This window comes from Juglans regia, chromosome 9 (genome assembly GCF_001411555.2).
Source record: "Juglans regia cultivar Chandler chromosome 9, Walnut 2.0, whole genome shotgun sequence".
NCBI lineage: Eukaryota > Viridiplantae > Streptophyta > Magnoliopsida > Fagales > Juglandaceae > Juglans > Juglans regia.
In genome coordinates this window covers 1324922-1348476 of record NC_049909.1, presented here as the reverse complement: position 1 = coordinate 1348476, position 23555 = coordinate 1324922, and the positions used below count along the sequence as shown (strand labels likewise).

The window sequence follows — 23555 nt, the reverse complement described above, 5'->3', positions numbered from 1 at the left end:
GTAAGGCAATAATTGTGTTAATTACAAACTTATCAAGAGCCAGCCAAAAGTACTCTTTATTAGGTACCTTCCTCAAACTCCAATTAGTTTCTATAGATATATTTATACCATGTGATTGTGGGGTATTGATGCCATGCCATGCCTCAAACAATTAAAAGTTGACACGTAATATTAATGAAAAATTTTATTCATTATTCTCACACAGAACACACTATAATTTTTTTTATTTTTTCTCTTACAAAATGTGCAGTATATAGATGATGAGTAAAAGAATTTAATAAGTTTAAGAAGAATAAAACAAAAAAATAAATTAAAAAAAATATAGTATTTAATGTGTGAAAATGATGAGCAACAAAACTCAATATTAATATCATAGTTTTTAATTTTATTCCGTTTCGTCTATTTTGGCCAGAACCTTCCATTGTTGTGTAATAATAGTATTTAATTTTTTTTTGTATATTTCGATTCAAGTATGTGAATATTTTTATATTATCTTTTAATATCAATATTTTTTTATATTATGATATATATATATATAATAAACAACATTTGGAGAATTTATCCATTCGAAATTCGAAATTACAAGCAAAAGCATGACTCCCAACATAAAAAGTAAAAACAGAGAAAATCCCAACAAAACAAAACAAGCTGGTTTACACATCATGATGGCAAGAGCATTATATAAATAGAATCAGCAACTGATTCATGCTTGATATTTATGCCAAACACACCTAATTTAATTTAAACACAGACAATAACTATTTAATTACCTAGTTTGAAGGGAAGATGGATGCAAGGAACTCCTCGTCCTCCTTGAAAATCTGCATGTTCTTGGACTTCATTACAAACCCCACTGCTTCCTCATTAAACTCAAGGATGAAACACAACTTTATCAGCTCAAATAGTGCACCAATATGATCGTTGTTTTCCCACAACAAACCCTCTGATATTGCTTCAGAGAAATATGTTGCATACTCAATCATCTTCTTATATCCACTGGATCTGTCCAACTTTTGTGCAAACAACTTTGAGGCCTCCCTATCCCAACGTATCATCCGGCTCGCTTTCAATTCCACGATTTCCCCTGAAGAAAGTGAAAAAGTATACTTTACAGTGATGGGTCCGACTGTCTCCAGGAAAGTCATATTCAGAAGCCCTTTCACAGCTTCATGTCGCCTCTCTGCTTCCATCTTCAACACAGGATCTGCTAGAAAACCGAGGATGAGCCTAACCAACCCTTTCTTAATCAAAATATCCTTTGGATTCACCTGATTGAGTTGAGCAACATCCACCATTGATGCTTCTTCCTTCTTTACCGATTCAGATATGGTCCGGACCCCGATTTTCCTGAACATTTCAAGCAACTTTGTCCGAGGTAATGAAGGCGAGCTTCGCTCAGGATACCAGACAAATATGGGTCGAGGAGAAACCTTTTCAAAATGATCCTTCAGTAGAAGATCATCGGCAACGAAAACATCAAGCTTGTCGGACAGCAAAATTCCATCTGAATCTGAAGCAACCGGTAATTTCTCCACCATAGCAGTGAGAGTTTTCTCAGTTTTTCCACTCCAGTGCTTAGAAATATAGACCCAGAACTTGAAACAGTCTTCATGTGACACTTGGGGTCTTGAACTTTCCCAAACCTTCCAAAGCTGGCAGTAATCATCAACAGAGGGATTGAACTAAAGAGATCATAGTATTTTTCCAAAACTTGCAGGCGTGAACTAAAGAGATCATCCTTGTCATGCAAAACACACTCTTCGGGGCTGACCCACTTTCCATTCTCAGTTCCATTTGGGATCCAAATCCTTTTGGCTGCTTCAGTGTCCGGCTCCCAATTAAATTTACTCAAGTAGTTATAAATTCGAACTATAGTGGAAAACTCGTGATGGGAATCAAGGTGACTGGCAATCAATGGGCATCCTTCATTTACATCCACGGTAACATGAATATGTTTAAGCTCATCTTTGTATGATCTAATGTTAGAACCATAAAAACCTTCATCAAGAAAAGGTCCATCCGTATGCTTCAAATGAGAGCCCCAAGTAGAATCTAACAACAAGCACTGATCTGGAGGCCTATAACCATAATTCGTCTTCAACCATTTTTGAAAGATTATTTCGCAGAAGGTGTCTGGAAATTTGTAACCACATGGCAACCACATTTGCAGGAGTTATGATGGAAGGGTCCTGTGGGAAAAAAAGACCATCACCAATTAACTTTACACCATCTTTGAATTCTGTGACAACCCCTATACTTTTCAGCTCTTTCTTGTATTCGTGAATGTCCTTGCCATAATAATTGTCACTATCATCTATGAAAGGGAGCAGAGTAATTGGGGCAATGGATTGCCAATCTGGACCATACAGAATGCAATTGCTTGGAGATCTGTGATCAACAAGCCTAGTTCGCAGCCACTTCACTTCACGGACAAGTTTCCTAAGATCTGGAGGAAACTTATGTGGAGTATCCTTTAGCAGTCTGTAACACGACAAAAAGGACAACATTTTTTTTCTTCATGGAAGCCGCTTGATGCTTGAAACTCTGGGCAAATACTTTGATTGCCTCCTCAAAAACCACCTTTACGCCTATTTGCCGCAACTCGTTTTTGTACAAGAAGATGCTGTCTCCATAAAAATCATGATCAATGAGTGGGAAACCGCTGAAAACGTCTAGGATGCAAGCCCACTGAGAGTCAAACAAGAAACATTCTTCTGGAGACTTGTAACCAATATTTGTCTTGAAGCATTTCACACCACTCAATGTCCTGATGAGTTTGTCGGATTGTCCTGGATGACAACGCATACATTCCAGTATCAATATAACAGCCTCAGCTGTCAGAGAAGAGAATGATGAAGGTGATTTTAAATTGTCTACAACAAGCTTGTAACTTCCACTGAAGCCAATTAACACGCCAAGGGACCTGAGTTCCTCTTTATAAGAAAGGATTTCATCCCCAAAGTAACCTGTATCGATGAAGGGGAGGTAACTGATTTGAGATGCAACTTTCCATTCCTGATCAAACAAAACAGATCCAACTGGAGACATGTTACCGCTGGATGTCCTCAGCCATCTCCTTTCTTTGATAGTATTGATGAATTTTTCTGGTGCAAGATAATGTTCCTTCAAAAACCTGATGAAACTCAAAACAGAGATCACCTGGCTTCTAGTTAAAATGTAGGAATCAGCAAGAGACATGAGATGCTTCCCAATAAATTCACATGCTTCTCCATACTCAAACATGACGCCAATTGTCTTTAGCTCCTCCTTATATTTATTTATTTGATCACCACAGAAACTTTCATTAATCAATGGAATATCAGCAAGCACTAATCCATTCTGCAAAATGTTTCCTAGTGAAGAAGTAAGCATGAACGAACGAGATGGTGGCCTGTAACCCGAGCAGCCATTGGTAGTAATCTTCAGCCAGCTACCTTCCTTTATGCTTGCCAAGAATCTCTCTGGAATGTGAGTTCTCCTACATTTCAGGTTTTGAATCCAATCCAAAAGCAAGAACGCATTTTGCTTGGTGAGAGGTGCAGAAACAGCAGGAATTGCGACATTGGGAGGAGCTATATGAGGGATATCAGAAGCAGAAACATGAGTTTTAAGGAACTCTAAGAGCTGTTCTCCAGAACAAGATTCACCTACAAAAGAATCCGGACGCGAGTATTCTTCTCCTAACTCAACATAGCCTTCACCTCTCCATGGATTTGAACCAATCAATCCCGCCCATTTGCTTCCTTTGGCAGGGACCAGAACCCCTTTCCTTTGCCTGATTAGATCCCCATAGTTATCTACGAGGGGCATAATACCACATAAATAATCTACTTCAACTTTTGACAGATGACTCTTTGCGAAAGAGTGATATAAGAAGTGAACAAAGGCAATGGCGAGCTTCCGGTTATTAGTGATACAGTTATTAATGTGAACTGCATAGTCATTTACATCCACAGCACCAACCTTGACATGTTCTCGAAGCCATTGTTGTAAAGTCATCTTCTTAGGAAATAATCGAATAGCTTCTTGTGTGTTTTGTGGCATAAAAAAATGACTGGCGAGACAATTGAATTTCGAGTTCCAATTAATTAGCCACCGAGAATGATAAGAATGCTTGGATGACGACACGACCTTATAAGGGTTTCTGCATTCATCTATGCTGCACAAAGATACATGCCCATCAACACCCAAATATTTTATGATTGGTATGCTTTTCATCTTGGTGCTGTCAAATTCTGACTTCCAATTCTCGGCAACAAATAGTAAAATCTCCAAATACACGTCTTCAGCTACTCCTGAAACAAGGTTAGAACTTTGGATGCACTTGGCATACCATTCATTGTCGACTGGTTTCACTCCTAAGAAACTCAATATGTGATCATACTCCCCTATATCAAGCGAAGAACTCAGTATATACTTTCCATGGGATGAGAGATTAAGCAAGCTCACCCCCTGCTTCCTTGCCTTTTCCAAAATGTTCCAAAAAACAGGCATAAGCCTACTGACTTCGGATGGTTTATGAAAGAACTTCTGCTGCGTGTACGACTGACTTGGGACAATATTTTCTTTAACAAGCTTTTCCTTGATTGAATCCCTCACTTTGTTCAATTCTTGATAAGAAGAGCTGTTGACAGGAATGAAACTGAACATGGAAGCCAAACTTGATGGTGGAGCATTCTCAGAAGTTCGAACTAGGGAGACAAAAGAATCAATAAAAGTGGAAGATACACAGTCAAGAATCCCTTGGTTCCACTTGCTGTCCAAGAGAATTGTTTCTCGTGATGATACAAGAAGAAAATCTGCCTGAATTATAAAAGGAAAGTTAGTAACCATCTCTGTGGGAAGAAATGCATAGATCCCAGGTGAACTGGTCCCTCTGTTGAGACGCTCTCCAAGAGGAAAAGCCAATGTGATCACTAGCTCTTCTACTTCCATTCTTCTTTCCACTCTATTTTCATGTCTTACAGGGAACTTTTGCTTCCACATATAGTAGCTGCATTCTGCGTCAGACCCATTATTCTTTCTCTCAGCAGAGAGATGGAATGTGCAGGACTCAGCATCAATGTTCTTCCTCATCACATAGTTAGTCTCGCTTCGAATAGAAATTGCACTAACGGTATTGAGCTTAGGATCCTTATTATGTCCCCTGACTGAGAGCAGCTTCAACTTTGTTAGGAATAAAAGAACTTCAGGATGAACACTCGAGAGCTGCTGCTCCACAGGGTTGACCTTATCAGGCTTCAAAGGTAAGACAATTGTTGTTGTAGGGAGAGATGTTTTGGAACCATATATCTGTTGTATATCAGAAAGAGTTGGGTTCTCCTCCACCCATTCTGGAACTATGTACCCAAGGTTGCAATGTGGGCAAGGCTCTTCGTTGAATCGTATCTGATAACCATTGCTGAATATGTAGGGCTGAGCAGTAATGAGAAATACACTCTTGAACCCAATTCCTGCATTTTTAACCATATGGTAAATTAATTAGAAATAAAAGAACATATATATCCTTCCCATTCTCAGAGCCAAAAAAGAAAATAAAATAAAAATACATGAGTGATGGAAACTCTAGAATTAAAGCTGGGATCCATACTTCCAACAGCTTCCTTTAGCGTTGTTCAATTTTCAGATTAATTAAAGTTTATCTTCTCTTTCAGTTTTTTCATTACAGTGAAGAATATAGCTCATAATTAATTCATAGTAATCGAGGTTTATATCTTATGGTTGCACAGATCAAGTAATATTTTGAGCATTGAGAGAGAGAGAGGGTATAAGCTTGTAATTTCTAGAAGTTACACTTATTGTAATCATCTTTCATATGAGTTTCAAGGAGATGTTACTAAGTAGTTCCCAACGATATTAACTTTCATGTAAACATTTATCGGTTACAAAACAATATGTAAAAGTTGTTGCTTTTGTGTATCAAATTAAAGGCTTGGAGATGTCAATATAAATCTAACAAGTGCATGCATTATAGCAAAATCATAGTGTCAGAGGCAGGGCAAGATTGCGATAACTTGTCAGCTATGTTTTTATTTATCAAAAACAAAATCCCATCAAAGTAAACACCACATTCTCAAAGGCATGACAACTTATGAATCTTGACGACTCATCACCCCAAAACAACTTTTCGTAGCAATTTTCACCATTGTTGTTTACTTGTCTATACATATGCATGCTCATTCTGAATCAATGATCTTTCTTTTTTACTATACATTTTCATGACGTGGCAAGTAACTTTTTTTTTCTCAACTTAGAGGGCGATTAGGGTGTGCTTCTTGCACCGTTATGGCCACGACCACTGGGCCTTCAGTGCCGGCGGTGGGGCAAGGTGGCGCCATTCATTTGGGGGGGAGATGAAGCGGTCGGTACCATCTGGTCCCATGGCAGTCTCTTTTGGGAAATTGTTTGCGGATTTGGTGGGAGATCGGCCGCAGGTCCTTCCTAAGGTGGATATTCCATTGAAGGAGCCTAGATTTTGTGATGGGGAGATGTTTTTCTTATTGTCTAAAACGGAAATCAAACAATCAACTGAACCATTTCGGTTCTCAATTGTTCTGAAATTCTTACGACGCATACCGTCTTTGGACCATGTGCGTGGGTACATCAAGAACAGATGGGGGTTATCGTCAATGCCGATAGTGGGACAGCTCCGTAACCCACGAAATGTCCTAGTACGTATGGTGAATGAAGAGGATTTTGTTGGAGCCATGGCGAGAGGGAATGCTGATATATCGGGAGTTCCTTATCGAATTTTCCATTGGACACCGGATTTTGTTGAGGAGGAGGATTTCCCGCTCGTTCCAGTTTGGTTGACCCAGCTGGGGTTACCCCCAAATTTTTTTCATGTCTCGATGTTGAAAAGTATAGGTGGAGGATTTGGGAGATTTTTGAAAAGGGACAACGCCACAGCGTGTGTGTCTCATCCTGAGGCAGCAAGGATTTGTGTCGAGTTGGATGTGTCGAAGCCGTTGAGACATTCTTTTTGGTTGGGAACTCCAGGACTTCCAAATAGTCATTTGCAAGAGGTCATCTTCGAGTCGGTGCCAAAGTTTTGTGGTGTGTGTCGCAAACAGGGACATCTAGATAATCACTGTGGGCGACAAAAGAAACAAATGGCATAGGGGAAAATAGATTTGGGTTTGGAAGATCATGGGCGCTCAAAGAAGGTTTGGAAAGTAATTAATAAGAAGGATGCACAGCATTCGGTTTTGTCTGGGGACGATACCTCTGCTCCTCGCTGTGCAGAACTGCTGGAATTTATTTCTAAGCGGAAGAGTGAAGTGGAATCGAAGAGGTTAGCAATTTTATTTGTGGATTCGAAGGGGAGGATAGTCGATAAGGATAAATTTCAATCCAAATTCCTTGAACAAAACTTGCCCGCTTGCGTGGATCAGAGGCAGAGTGTTGAAAGTGAGAAGTTAGTGTCAAGATCTTCAAATAAAGATACGAGGTCTTGGTTTGAGATAACTGAGGAGGATTTTGAGGAGGAGGCAGAGGAGGTGAAAGTGGTGGGGGTGGGATGCTCCCCAAGGAGTTCGCTCAAACTTGTGGATGAAGCCTTGGAGTATGAACTGAGTAGCATGGCTGAAGCAAGGTTCGGAATGTCTCTACGAGGTTGTTCATTGTCGGAGGGTGAATCAGAGGGTGATTTGGAAGAATTAGCCAATAAATGTTTTGACTCTGATTCAGAGCTGCGTGCCACTGACACGGTTGAGGGGTGTCAAAAAGAAAGGTTTGTTGGTTGGTTTGGGAAGGAGGTTGACTCATTCCAGAAAGGTTATTTAGTTTTATGAAGATTCTAATTTGGAATATTAGGGGTATTCTTTCGTCGAGGAGTAGACTTCGACATTTGATGAATAAAAGCCGTCTGTATGTGGTGGCAATTTTAGAACCATTTTCTAATTTGAATAAATGTAGTCGATGGGCTAGGTGGTTGCGTCGGCCAAAGTACATAAATAATGGTGATGCAGGTGGTAAAATATGGTTGTTTTGGGTTGAGGATTTGGAGTTTAATTTGATTTCGATGTTAGACCAAGCCTTGGCTGGGTGGTTTGTTTGTGGAAATGTTAGGGTCTTGGCTGTATTTGTTTATGTGAGTTGTTTTCGTAGGAAAAGGTTGGAGTTGTGGGATTTTTTACGCGCGCTTGAGGCGGGGGATGACTGTCCATTCTTTGTTAGGGGTGATTTTAATATTGTTCGTAGTAATGATGAAAAAGTGGGGGGTATTTTGAGGCCTTCTCGTCCCAAGTTGGAGTTTAATCACTATATCCATGATTGTGGATTGATAGAAATCCCTTCGGATGGTAATAAATTTTCTTGGTGAAATGGTAAGCAGGGAGGTAGGCGTATTTGGGCAAAGTTGGACCACATTTTGGTATCTTCATCGTTCATGAATTCCTTTGGGGAAGCTTGGATGGAGTTTCTTCCGCCAACTTCTTCCGATCATTGTCCTATGTTGTTAGTTCTTAAGAGGGAGAGAAGAGGGGGTATTAGATATTTCAAATTTCAACGGATGTGGGGAACACATGAGGGGTTTCGTCCTTTGGTTCGGGAAGTGTGGAATCAGAGTTTGGAAGGTTCGCCTATGGTGAAATTAGCTAAGAGGTTAAAGTTGTTAAAAGCCAAGTTACGGAAGTGGAACTTTGAGACGTTTGGATGGGTGGATTTGGAGTTGGTGTAGGTGGGTAATCGATTGGTAGAGCTTGAGGATTTGTTAGCTGCTGATGTAACAGCCCGCTAGAAATTTATTGGCGGAATTTCTATTGACTTTAGGAATCTCGTGAAAATCCCATAAGTTTTTACGAATCGACCTATTGCATAGGTTTTAGTCTGTCAACATAGTCAGTGTTATCACTCACTATGCTGCTAGAAATATGAGTTTTATTTATTTGAGGTGGTTAGAAGTGTCAGAATGCATTATGGTCTACGCCATTACACTCAGTGGATTATTTAGGATTTTATGCACAATATCCTATTTTCATAATTCCGGACGAAACGTCTGTTGGAAATTGTGAAATTATTTTTAGGGGCACTTCGAGGTTAAATTTCGGTAAAAGATTTTCACTAAAGGTTAATATGAATATTTAGGAATTTTTAGTACTAAGTTTATGATTCACTTTTTCGAAGTGAATAGTAACCTCGATAAGCGCACCAATTGCAGTGTTTCGAAATCACAGTGTGGAATGTCCAAATTGGATTAGAGAAGTTTTATTTGGACACTTGGCAAGATCTTAGCCACACTTAGTGAATAATTTTAGACACTTGGCACCATAAGGAACGTTTGTTGGATTTGAAGGAATCAAGGTGTGAGATCATGTCGCTTAAGCAAAACTTTGTTTCATCTGCTCAACCAAATTGTGCCAGATCAAAGAGGTTTTCAATCCTAGTGAAATTCTAAATGGTGGGAATCCAATCGAAAGCCCAAAAGCTTTGTTGAAATCGAAACCCTAAATGGTTTCCCCAAAACCCTAAAGTTGGCCTCTAAATCCTTTCTAATCCGATTTCTAGCATTGTGTTTAATCACTTGATTAAATCACTTCCACATGCTATTAATCCTTCAAATTTGTGTTAGAACATCATTATCCAACCTTGTTAACCTTGAAAAATTGATTGGGCCAAGTGATATTGGATTTGGGCTTGATAGCAACCCAAACCCTCTTTAAACCCCAAATTTTAGGCCCATTCGGTTTAGGCCCTTTAAGGCCCACGAATTTGGTCACCATAGGATTGCTTCATGGCTAAGTTTTGTACCCCCACTTGGCTGGCCAGATCTGTACAAGAAGAGCCTAGAAGGTTCTTGAAAGACATAGCAAAAGGGCCACCTCACTCATTCACTCTTACACTCCACCTTAAGAAAAGATCTTGGACTGATTTTTATGAGAAGAAAAGGCCAACACTACACCTTCACTTCAGTCCTATCACTCTCCATAACTTGTGTAAGAGCCTATCCAGTCCACTTCCCACGAAAAAGCAACTCTCCTTTACACTTTTCCTTCATAGAACACAAAAGACACTCTCGGACAGTTTTTCGTACCTCTTTTGAATGCCTGTTTCGAAGCTTTTGTAAGTGTTTCCTCGCAACGTTTCCTTCATGAAAGTTTTTTCTTTTGGAGTCTAGTTTACGTGGATATCTTATTTGTTCCATTTGGAGATCATTTGATTGGTAAAAAGTTGTTTAGACCCCAGAAAGGTCATTCTGGGCGATAAACTGGAGAGTGTGTTATATTTTGGAGTTTTTGACCAAGCTAATGAATAGATCTTGGTCCGAAATTTTTATGGAGTACTGTTAACATGTGTATATGATTATTGGTTGAGGATTTGTTGCATGATTAAAAGTTTTGGTGAAATATTTTCTTAGGTCTAGAAACTTAGAAACTGGAAGAGGAAAAACAGTTTCTGTTTTGAGAAAGTTTAAATCTTTTATGGTTTAATCTTATTCCAATGGCTTTGATATTTTTATTGGAAGATCCTAAGCATCTTATATACATGTTAGAATGTTATTTTGAAGATATTTGATGTTAGTTTCGAACATATGAAATTTTATGGAAGGAGATATTCGGTTAGGCCAAAGTGATGATGTTCTTGGCTAAATTTATGTTTTGGTTGATGTTTACCCATGTGATCTTGAGTTTGAAGCTTGGATCTGTTTTAGGACACCTTTTTGAACCATGTGATGTTTTGGTTTGAAGATCACTTCTTTATAAGTCATGGATCAAGAGGTTGATCAAAACAAGTTAGAAACAAAATTCTGTTTTGAACTTAGAAGAGAAACCAAAAAGTTCAAGTATGGTTTTAGTGATTTTGATGACTTTTGTTCATGATTCAAAACATGATTATTCTTAAGAATATGTTATGAGTGTAGTAGAAGAAAAATTTTGGTTTAATCATGAGTTTTGAGATTTGAAAGAATTACAACAAAAAGCAAAGGAAATAGCCTTTGTAAGTTTCGGCCATATAGAGTTTTGATGGTTGTGTTTAGTTTTAAATTTTTATGAATTGATATTTGAGTTTAGGACAAAATTTACATAAGGTATGTAAATTTTGGTGATTTTTGGAGTTATGATGCAAAATCCTTAAGTTAGGGGTAAAATGGTCATTTTCCCACATGTAGAGGGTAAAATGGTAATTTTACTCTAAGTTGATATTTTTCCATATTCCTAATTGTTAGTGATTAAGTTCTAATTTTTAGAAATCACTACTTTCAGTTTCCCGTGATCGCACTTGAGTTTTGTCTCGAAGCGCGAAGATCGAGGTAAGTTAGCTTTTAACTTACTATCAATTTAATGTGTATGTGTGATAAGTAAGGGAACTAAATTGTATGTATGCATGTTATCATATGTGCCATGCCAAGTCATTACATATTTATCTGTTACACAGAATTTATTCTGTCATGAATTATTCATCTGTTACACAAGATATTCTGTCACGTATTGCTATACATGCTATACATTGCAAGTATGTCATGTTAAGTTAAGTATGCCATCTGTTACATGTATTTCTTGTCATGTAATATTCATTGTCACATGTTACGCCACGTTAAGAAATGTTGTCTGTTATATGGTATGCCATGTTACGAAATGTTGCATGTTACATGTATGACATGTTATGAAATGTTCTCTGTTACATTTATGTCTCGAAGTATGTCATGTCTGTCGTCCTACGTTCATGTCACGTTATGTTACGTCAAGATTTCTGTCTTTTATGTCACGTTCATGTTACGTCACGTTACGAAATGTCATGTCTGCCAGTTAAGTCATTCATGTCAATCACGACCCTAAGCGCTAGGATGGGGTAATATCCTAGTGGAACTCCTTTGTTCACGCTGGAGTGTCTAAATAGGTGTGAAATTCCCTGGGTTGACGAAGTACAGTCAACAGGTTGCGAATGGGGCCTAATTAGCTGGTCACCGGAGCGCGCCAGGCACTAACGCCGATGGTGCCACACATTATGTTATGTGTGTCCACAGCAAGTGTGGCACAAACAGATAAGTCATGGGGCCACAACAACTGTGGAGCATGAAGTATGGGGCCACAACAACTGTGGAGCATACACTACGTGAGACACAGCAATTGTGACACGTAGAATACGTGGGGCCACAACAACTGTGGAGTACGTATTAACGCACTCACAGCTGGTATAGAAACCTGTGATGTGATGCGGTAATCGGCAGGGACACACGGCTCAAGGGGACCTGTGTAGCACCCATATGGTCATGTTAATGATTAAGTCTATTGAATAAGATTCCAAGTTCAAGTCATGTTTCACGTTATGTTATATTCAAGTTTACGTTCACGCAATCATGGTAATCCCATGAGACAAGAATATGTTCCAAGTTCATGTTATGTTATGTTCACGTTTACGTTATGTTCCAAGTTCACATTTATGTTATGTCATGCTCAAGTTCAAGTTCAAATTATGCATGTTCACGTTCATGTTATGTTTCAAGTCCATGTTATGTTTCAAGTCACGTTCATGCTAAGCTTCAGTTTCAGTTTAAGTTATGCCAGTTATGTTATGTTGTATGTCAAGTTATGCTATGATTACTTACGATTTGATTATGCATTCATGCTTTTACTGCCATGCATGCATCATTAACCTGTGTGGAAGTTTCCTGTTAACTTGCTGAGATTTGTAATCAAATCTCACTGTGGTAGTCCCAACTACCATTCCCCCCCCGAATGGTAGATTTTGTTACAGGATCTGAAGGAGAATCGGGAATCGACCAACTGGAAATGGTCGACTAAGCGACGATGCGATGTAGGTGTTAGTACAGTAGTTACCTCGATTACTACTTGTATTTGTAGAGTTCAATCTCCATCACTCTTTTGATCACAACCATTTTGGACTAATGTTGTGATATCAGTTTTTGAGTATGTCATTATGTATGAAGTATGTTTTAAGTATTTGGGATATTTCAGTTTGGTGCATAGTATTGCTGAAGAAAAAATTATCCGCTGCGAATATTGCATAATGCTAGATGCATGTAAGGAATATTGCATCTTATATGTCATGAACGGGGGCAGGTAACCTTGTGTTGCATGTCTCGACGCTTCAAATGTCCGTCCGATCCCAAGCGGAATTTGCGGGCGTCACAGCTGATTTCTCACATGAGCGTGAAGTGGATGTTTTAGCTTGTAAGCAACAACATCTCCAATGGTTGAACAGAGAAGAAATGCTCAGACGTCAACAGTCTCGCATTAAATGGCTCAAGGAGGGGGATTCCATTTCGGGTTTTTTCCATTCTTCTATGCGGGTGAAGAAAAATAATTTATTGGTGGAACATATGGTTTTGGAGGACGGGCGTGAGCTGGACTCAGCATGATGAAGCAGTCCGGTTCTATTAGGAATTGTTGTCGACATCAGCGGTAGCCTTTGTTGAAGAGCAGCTCTGTTTGTTGATGTCAATTGTTTCGATGCAGGAGAATGAAATGCTATGTACACCGCCAACAATGGAGGAAGTGAAGAAGGCACTATGGTCTATTCCTCAGGATGGGAGCCCAGGCCCGGATGGATACTTGGCAAGTTTCTTCAAAATAGCATGGGAGGTGGTAAAGCTGGACATTCTGGAATTGGCAAGAGAATTTTTTGAGGGGATTCCGTGGACTACTTTTTTTGGTGCAACAAATATTGTTTTGATCTCTAAGGTGGATGCCCCGGCAAATTTTGGACAATTTAGGTCGATCAGCCTATGCTCGGTGACGTATAAAATTGTGAAGAAGATTATGGTGCTCAGGTTGGCGCCAGTTCTTGGGGGTTTAATTTCTTCGGAACAAGCTGCTTTTATTCATGGTAGAAGTATCTTTGAAAACATGGCACTAGCACAGGAACTTGTTCATGGTATGAATCGGAAAATAAATGGTGGAAATGTAATGCTGAAGATAGATATGGCGAAAGCATATGACCGTGTAAACTGGAAATTTTTGTTGGAGGTGATGTGGAGGCTGGGTTTCTCGGATAGGTGGCGGTCTTTGATTTTTAACGCAATTTCTTCACCTGTTTTCTCAGTAATGTTGAATGGTAAGTGCAAAGGTTTTTTTAAGCCTTCTCGTGGGTTACGACAAAGGGATCCACTCTCGCCATATCTTTTTATTTTATTGGAGGAACTTCTATCTAGGATGCTGAATAGAGCTTTTGCTCAGGGCCAAGTGAAGTATTTTAATCCTTGTGGAGGGGTGCGGATTACTCATCTATTATATGCTGATGATTTGTTGATTTTTGCTAATTGTGATAAAACATCGGTTCGGAGCTTGAGAAGGGTGATAAAAAATTATGAAGAAATGTCGAGGCAGCTGGTAAATTCTTAAAAGTCTTCAATTTATTTTTCTTTTATTATTTCAGTAGCTCGGAAAGTGGTCTTGAAGAGTATTTCGAAGTTCAGTGAAGGGGCATGGCCTTGCTCTTATTTGGGATTGCCACTTCATGTTGGGCATTTGACTTTGAATCTGTTTGAACCGTTATTGGCTAAGGTGCAAAAAAAATTAGCAGGATGGAAGAGCAAATTGTTATCTTTTGGTGGAAAAATTATTCTTGTCAAACATGTACTGAATAGTATGCCCATTCATCTTGTTTCGGTGATGAATCTGCCAAAAGGTATTTTTGGGAAGCTGAAATCGATTTTTTCACATTTTCTTTGGGGCTCTAGTGAGGAAGCTAGGAAGCGGCCAAGGGTTTCTTGGATTTTCCAGTTGAGGAGGGGGGTCTTAGTATTCGAGACCTGTTGGAGGTGCAAAAATCGTTATTTATGAGATTTGCTTGAAAGTTGCAAAAAGGTGGATCATTATGGGCTGAATTTTTTTGTTCAAAATATATGGGACATGGGTCAATCTCTGATGCTGGTGAGGGAGGTAGAGGTTCTCGCTTTTGGAAAGGGGTGGTTCAGGCCATTCCTATTGTTCTAAATAACTCTAGATGGCTAGTTCGTGAGGGGTCTTTGAGATTCTGGGGTGATAAATGGTTGGGCGATGGACCTATTGTTGATTGGCAACCAATGGTTGGTGATAGGGATGTGCAGGTTCGGCAGCTCCTTAATGGTTCAGAGTGGGATGTCAATTGGTTAGCATAACTAGTAGATGAGGAGTTGGTTAATCGTATTTTGATGTCACAGGTTTGGGTTCGTGAAGGCCATGACATCCTGATTTGGAAGCACACTATGGATGGGGAATTTACAACTAAGTCAACATGGAACATTGTAAGACAACATGGTATCTTGTGTCCATAGAAGAAATGGCTTTGGCAAAAATATGTTCCGAAGAAAATGTCTTTTTTATGCTGGCGTGCCCGTCGGTTGGCTATCCCAGTAGATGAGGTAATTAAAAAAATGGGAATTCCTATAACTTCAAAATGTCAGTGTTGTATTTCCCCCCAAGTTGAGTCAGTGGATCATATTCTTCGTGATGGGGAGGGACCAAGGAAGGTGTGGGATTGTTTTGCACCAACATTTGGCGTCCATTTACCAGAGACTTGGGTTTGGGCGGATGCAATGAATATTTGGTGGTGTAGAGCTTCAAATTACACTCAGGTACATTGTTTACATGGTGTCATTCCTATTTTTATCTCTTGGGCTTTGTGGAAAGCTAGGTGTGGTGCTCGTATGGAGGGGTTGGGATTCGATTGGAGGAATGTGGTTCATGCGGTTAAGGGGTGTATTGTAGAGGCTACGTTGTTGATGACCAAGTTCCAGAAATTGGATTCACGTGATGCAATGATCCTGTGTGAGCTTAATTGCCCAATGGTGAAGTTGGGGCGTCGATTACCAAGATTGATTTCGTGGAAATTGCCGGGGGCGGGTGGGGTGAAGCTAAATGTTGATGGCGGTTCTTGTGGTAATCCCGGGGTGTCCAGTGGTGGGGGGGTTGTTCGAAATGATAAGGGGAAGGTATTGGGGGGTTTTTCGCAATGTTATGGGCAAGCTACCAATACTATTGCGGAATGTCACGTGGTTCTGGATGGACTTTGAATGTGCAATCAACTCGGGTTGAGAAATTTTATAGTGGAGTCGGATTCAAGCGTTATTGTGGGTTGGTCTGTTTTAGGTTGTTGCAATTATTGGTATCTTTGAGATTTTTGGAAGGAGGCTCAAAGTCTTGTTAGTGCTCTTAATGTTCAGTTTAAGCATATTTTTAGAGAGCGCAAATATGGTAGCAGATTTTTTGGCTAAGCATGGGGCGGAGGGGGGGAAATATGGAATTTTCAGGTGTAGACATTGGTTCAGGAAGGCTTAGGGGGGTTTTACGTACGGATAGATTAGGCATTCCTAACATTAGACATTAGCTTTGTTGGGTTGCATCTTTTTCTTTTAATTCTTTGTTGTCAATATGGTTTTCCAATGCCTTACATGAGGGTTTTAATAAATGGAGATTTTTAATTGGAGTGAAAAAGTAGCATATAGGCTGGCAGGTACCTTTCTCTCCAATATAACCTCGTTTCCTGTTGCCTTTCTTGGTGGACCGACCAACACTGCAAATGGAGTCTATGTTTTTAGAAGAGAAACCTTTCTCGTTGTTGAAAATAAGTAATGTTGATGGAGCTCCCGTGCCCGTAATGTCCTCCGAGGTTATCAGGAACTCAAGAGATGGACCCACCCCCTCCATGTATTCGTTATCTTCCGCATTCTGACACACATACATACACTATTTAGTATTCACCAATATCATGTATCTCTAATTTGAATATATATATATATATATATATATATATATTTGGTTACTTCGTAAGCTGGAAAGACACAATTTTCAATATATTATTAGAAAAATATTAGTATGCTGTCTGAATTTGTCCACTCACTTATCGTTTATTGTTTATGTATTTAATTTTTTTTTTTTTACTTAATAATTAAATAAGTGACTTTTAATATATTAATATATTTTTTTTAACTATTTAAATATATTAAAAAAGTATGAAAATAAAAATACAAATTTGTGCTGGGGGTACGCCCAGCGTTCTTATTATCTGGCCTCTATATCATGCATCCATGGTGTTCCGTTTCATTATCCAACAACCTTTTAGAAAATGAAAACTAGAGTTTATTGACGATGCTGGACTGGTGAAAATGAAGGTGTTAATTATTAAACATGATTTGAATCTCTGGAAATGAAATCTCAAAATCTCATTTTTCTCGGAAGTCAATAAATCAAGGTGACTTTTAAGTCAAGTACTAGCATATACATCGATCATGATCATGATCATCACGAAGATCAAACACACACACAAAGCAAATTAACCATGCATATATATGATCAGAGAGAATGAGTGAGGAACCTGAATGAGTTCCATGAGAAAGTGGACATCCTTGGCGTAAAGTTCAGCAGAGAGGTTCCTGACGGCCTGGTGAAGATCCTCCGTCAATGGGTTCGGTTCTCCTCCGATTGAAAACTTTTTTCTACGTATCTCTTTTATGTGTTCTCTCGCCGTCATTTCCATACCTTCCCAAAACACACGCACAATCACACAATTACCACCAGATCTTAGATTATAGCCAGAGAGTAGTACTGAAAGTAGTCAGAGATAGTGTGAAGCACGTATTTATGTGCCGAGCAGGAACCTTAACGAAGAAGGCTTACTTCCCAAACAAGGAAAAAAAAAAGTATTTTTTTTCTTTCTCTTTATTGACGAAGAAAGCAAAAAAGGTGTACGAAAACTGCCTTTGCGGAACTTTGGAACGCAATTCGACGACCACTAGATACCTTTGGTCGCTCCTTTTCGCTTTCGAAGGAATAGGCTAGGAGGAATCCGCCGGTGGAAGAACTAAGAGCACTCAATGAATAATTCATCTTATCTTTTAAAATATATCATAAGAATTTATTTTTTCTATTTTATATATTGACTTTTATAATATATCATACATCAGTTTATCTATTTTTTCTTAATATCATTTAAATATTATACTTTTTAATATTTTTTATTCATTTAAAATATTTTCTCTAACTATCAATAATATCTTCATATCTTTTAATATTTATAATATCTCCTCACATACAATCTCATATCATTATATTGTATTTTAAATCAAACTAAACATTGATTCAAAATATAACAAAAAAAAAAAATAAGAGAAAAAATTATGTCTTATTTTAAATTACTTATAAAACAACATAGAAAAAATTGAGAAATCTAGTTCCAGTTTTCAATACACTTTAGTGGATTCTCTAGCAGATAAATCCAAATAGATAAGCAACTATGACTGGCCAATACCACGCAGAGGCTGAAACAAAATTAGAATAAAGGGAAAAAGGAAATTCAGAGGAGAGAGAAATAATTTAAAATGTTTTACATGGATGAACAGTAATCTATAAATGTAGCGGGGTTACTGTACCTAGTTGGAAAATAAAGATGATTTATAACATCCATTGGATCCTTATTTTGACCAATATTCTTCATATTTTAAAGAAGATTGTATTTTAAAACATCTATTGGGAGTGCTCTAAAGTCGTTTAAACTTAGAGCACTATTAAAAAAACTCTAAAAACAAAATAATTTATATAACTTTGAAAAAAATTGAATTAACAAACAAAAATTCAAAAAATAATTATACCAAACCAAAAAGATCAATAAGTTTTCTCACACAAAAAATTAAAAATAAATAAATAAAGAAGTGAAAGAATTTTAGAGATAATGAAATATTTCTAGGTACGCCATTTTGAGGATATATAATTTTATATTTGGGTGATTGAGTTTGAGCAGATCATTAATTAGCAGAGATGGAGAGATCATCATACGGAGAACAAATATGGATGGATGGATCATGCATGGGTTTGAGTTTATAGTGCCGCTTTTATCCAAATGAGATACTATATATATTTATACACACTGCCGGCCAACTGCTATAAAAATGATATATATATTTATACACACTAGCAGTTGGGCAGTGTGCGAGGCACATTTGTCGTTGATCTTGCACATGTTATTGTTGATCTCAAGTAAAAGCTCTGGCTCTCAGCGTCTCCCAAACCTCCATGTCGCACTCCTCCTCGACTTTGTCATCAACCATCGATCTCATTCTCTTCACGTTTTGTCAAGGGGATGGCGGCTCCGAAACTCTTTACGGTGGCAGTGTCGTCCATAGTCAAGTCTACCGAAGATTCCGATTCAAGCCTCGTCCTACATGCATATAATAAAATACATAAACAATTGAATATATGTGTAATATCTCACATTTTAGCGTATTTATTTTTGTGAACGATTATTTTTAATTAATTTAAATATTGCTTTTCTTTTTTAAAAATTTATCAGATTTTTTTTCGTTGGTTTTATTTTATAATTCTTAAGTTGTGAAATTTACTTTGATGTGTTTTTTTTTTATATTAATTAGTTTTTACTTTTAAATTACTCTTTGTTTTAATTAATAATTTTATTGTTAGACTTAAATTTTTATTATTTTATTTTATTTTTCCCACGCACACGTCTTTCTCTTTTCAAACTTTAGGATTTTCTTATCACTCATATAAATATACGTTTCATCTTATATTTTGAAAACTGTCTTGTATCATCACTACAACCACCTTCCAGAGACCACCATCGTGCAGCCCCTCCTAGTTCGACGCCAACCTCCATCTCCATTCATGTAAAACTGATGCCCCGTAAACGGCCATCACCTAGGCTCAAAACACCACCGTGCACTTCTGGAGTGCATCACCCACGACCAGCAGAGGAGGATCATCACCACGGGTAGCACCACGTGAGACGCTGAACACGCAGATCGCACGGCAAGAGACTCGCCTGCGCACGGCCAAAAGCCAACCTGCATCTTCACAGTTTTACCCAACCGTCTCATGGAAAACGCAGCCTCCCAAGGAGGTCAAGTCGCTGCATGATCCTCCTCAACGCTGCCATACGCCGCCACCGTGAAGCAGCCGTGAACCCACCAGTGTAGCCTTCGATAGCCATCCCGCAAGCCTCTGTTCTTCACTCCCGAAACAGAGGATGTTTTTCCTCCTAACTTGAGCCATTACAACCACTAACCACCGAGAGCTCCTTCACGTTGCGGCTCCAGAAATTGCCGGTGAAGTTTTCCGTCACCCGCAGCATGGTAATCTTCCTCTCTGTTTTCTCTCTCACGTTCGGCTTGCTCATCCCGTAAGCTCTCTCTCTTCGTTATCTCTCTTACCGTGCATCTCTCTCTCTTTCTCGTCCAGTACATAGCCACCGAGTGCATCACCTCCCACCGCAGACTGTGCCGTCGCACTTTACCATCTCGGTGAGTCCCTGCCGCCGCATTTTTCTTTTATTCTTGTGTATGTTTATCTTTTGCTTTTATGTATATGGTGTATTTATATATATATATATATATGGAAAGTTCCCGATTTTAGTTTTCTGGTGAGAAGTTTTTTTTTTGTTGAGTTTATATTTAAATAGGATTTTGCTTTAAGTTTCAATAAATATTATATTGTATTTTGATAATATTGTTAGTTAAAGGAAGTAAATCTATTTTTCTTAACATATGAGTTTTTCATAACTTATTTTAGGAAAATTTTAGTAACCAAGGTATTCCTTTTATTTATAAAATATTGTTGGTATTTTAGATATTTTGAATATTAATTTTTTATTAAGTTCTAAAATTATCATAATACTTATTCGATAAATTTTCTTCTTCAATATGAATTTGATTAAGTATATTGATGGTATTAGAAAATGATGGTATTTTGAGAATTTTGAGAATTTTAGATTTTGAGGAATTAAATAGGTTATTTTAGAAGTTTAGGATTAAATATCGAAATATGTGATTACTTGGAAATTTACGAGAATTACGTGATTATTTTTATAGGTGACGATTAATTATTATTCGACATTTTGAGGAAAATTTTGAAAAAGCTAAGAAGTCCAGGTAAGCAGGGTTCCTATACTAGACTTTGCATTAAATAAAATGAACTGGGATCCTTTTTGGAAAATGTGCATGTTTTGCTATGAAAAGAAATTTGAAAACAACCTTAGATATTTGTTCTACATTACTCATGAGATTCTGTTTAAGAAGAAAATATTTTCTGTCATGACTGGTGTAGATATGAGCTTATTTTTTACATTCTGTTTCTAAACTTTGAAAAAGAGAGCGAATATGAAATTTTGTGCATAAAGTATGCTTTGTGATCTGATTCTGTTATGTTCTGTTCTGAACATATTCTCTACTCTGTTATGATGTGGCATTTGAAAAACCTTTGGCATGACTTTCTGATTCTGTTTTATTCTGATATGTGGCCCTGTCACGGGATATAATAGTAACTCTGAGACTTTGCATTAAAATGAACTGGGGTTCCTATGGAAAATTTCGTCCCAAAAACCTTTTTACGTTTTAGTGATAATTGTGCCCAATATGTATATTACTCAATTTTAATGGTTCAAGTTTTTAACTCAAATCTATTGTTTCATTTTTTCTTTTTTAATGTTTTTAATTTGAACTTATTTTTTTAAAATTATTTTATTTTGTTGATTTGTTATTTCTATCAAGAACATTTATACCAAATTCTTAATAATGGTAAATTATTATTATTATTAGATTATTTACGAAGTGATTTGGAAAATTGATTGTCCTAGGGGTTTGTGTTATTTTTTCAGGAAAAAAAAGTAAAAAGTAACCTATAGGTCATCCGTCGGGATTCCACCATCCTTTGGAAAACGAAAATGCGCGACGATATATAGGCATAAAAGAGGAAAAGACTCGGTAGTCGAATTGCGTTCCAAAGTTAATGCAAAGTGAAATGCTTGTTCCCTATTTTGGGTCTCGAGCTTTTATCGAGATCTATATATATATATATATATATATATATATATATATATATATTTTAATAATTAAATAAATATTTTTTAATAATATTGTCATATTTTTAAAATATAAAAAAATATATATATATAAAAAATATCTATTTCATTTTAAGCTGTTTTCACTTCAGACTTCGTGGGACCTACATTCTCTCTATTTCTCTTCAAAAATAACCGAAATATCTCTTCATTTCTCTTTCCTCTCAAAAAGTAACGAGACCCACTGACACTCTCTTTCTATTTATCTCTCTTTCTCTTTAATTTGTGGGATCCACTGACACTCTCTCTCTATTTCTCTCTCCTTTTTCTCTTTATTTACCCGACACTCTCTCTATTTCTCTTTAATTTGTGGGACCCTTGACCCATTGACTTTCTCTCTCTCAAGTGCTGTGTTTGACGCCGGAAGAGAATTGTTTTTATTGTCAGGTGAACAATAGCCGAACAATAGTGGAATCCATTTCTTTTACAACTTCTCATAAATATATCTAAACTCATCTTAACATCTAAATATATTTTAAACTCATCTTAAGTGGATCCCACCAAACTCATTCAACAATCTCAACTCATTACTATTTATAAAAAATTCAATCCATCTTAACTTATCTCAATATCTAAACGCAACTTTAACATTATCGAAACCCTTCCTCGTGAATGAGTCTAGCACGAATCTAATGCAAAAGCAGTTTTCGTACATTCCCCCTTTTATTTATTTATTTATTTTTTTTGCTTTCACTTTCTTTCTTACAATCCCAAGACACTTTTTTGCTGTATCTCTGTTTCTGATCTCTACGATTTTCACATTAGTTCGCTTACCTTGTTTGTGAAGGAAACCCTCTTCCTTAAGGTTCATGCATGTTCAGTATACACGTGTGTACTACTCGATCGATTGGTCTACTTTCACCCTCTGTCCGTTATAAGCTATGATATATATATATATATAGACCATATATATGGTAACAGTTCTTCTACGTACAACCGCGGTGAGAAACCGCGGTGTAATCATCAATTTATTTTTATGCCACGTCAGACGATTTAAAAAAAAAAAAAACAACAGACTTTGTTTTCCCTCTACTCCATCGCACCTTGTTTCTCCTTCTCTCCTAAACTTCTCTTACTTTCTTCCACAAAGACAGCTCCAAAAACTCAGATGACTCCAACCAGACGACATGAAAACTTTATCATCCCTTGATTAGTTTTTAGTCTCCGTAAAAGCTGTGAATACTCAAGATAGTATTGTGGGGGCTGATCAAAGTGGGTTTCTGAAACACAATAGAGGGAGGGAGAGAGCAAACTTGCCGCGGGGGGTGGGGAGAGCACAGATTCTTTCTACCAGGATCTTGGTTTAGATTGCAGAGAAAACAAATAAAAAATTCCAGTACCCCAAAAGAACACAAATTTTGAAAAAAAAAAAAAGGAACCAAAACAAATCAATCTCTCAAAACAGCAAATTAACTTCAGTGAACACTCAAAGTGAGAGTACGCAAGCTAATCAGTCAGGTAGAGAGAGAGAAGAGTCAATCATCTAATTTCGTTTAGCTTTTTTTGCTTGCGTTTAGCTTTTCTTGCTTGCCTCGGAAGCGATGACCTCCATTGAAGGACAAAAGCACTTTACCACAGTCTTTTTCTAGAAAGAGAAGAAGAGTAAAATAATTCTTGATTTGGGTAGGACAGTAGGGGAGAAATGATTTGCGTGCATTTTTATTTCTTTTCCACATGAGACGCGGTTACTCCGCAATTCCCCTGCACGGTTGTATACATCATTTTTCATATGGTAATTGTGTCATTGCGCGAGTGTTTTGGGAAGGAAT

General features: G+C 37.7%; 1 pseudogene; it reads right to left on the bottom strand.

Moving 5' to 3' along the window:
* Positions 1-566: 566 nt before the first annotated feature.
* On the bottom strand, positions 567-17519 carry LOC108986285 (annotated as a pseudogene).
* Between the last annotated feature and the right edge of the window lie 6036 nt (positions 17520-23555).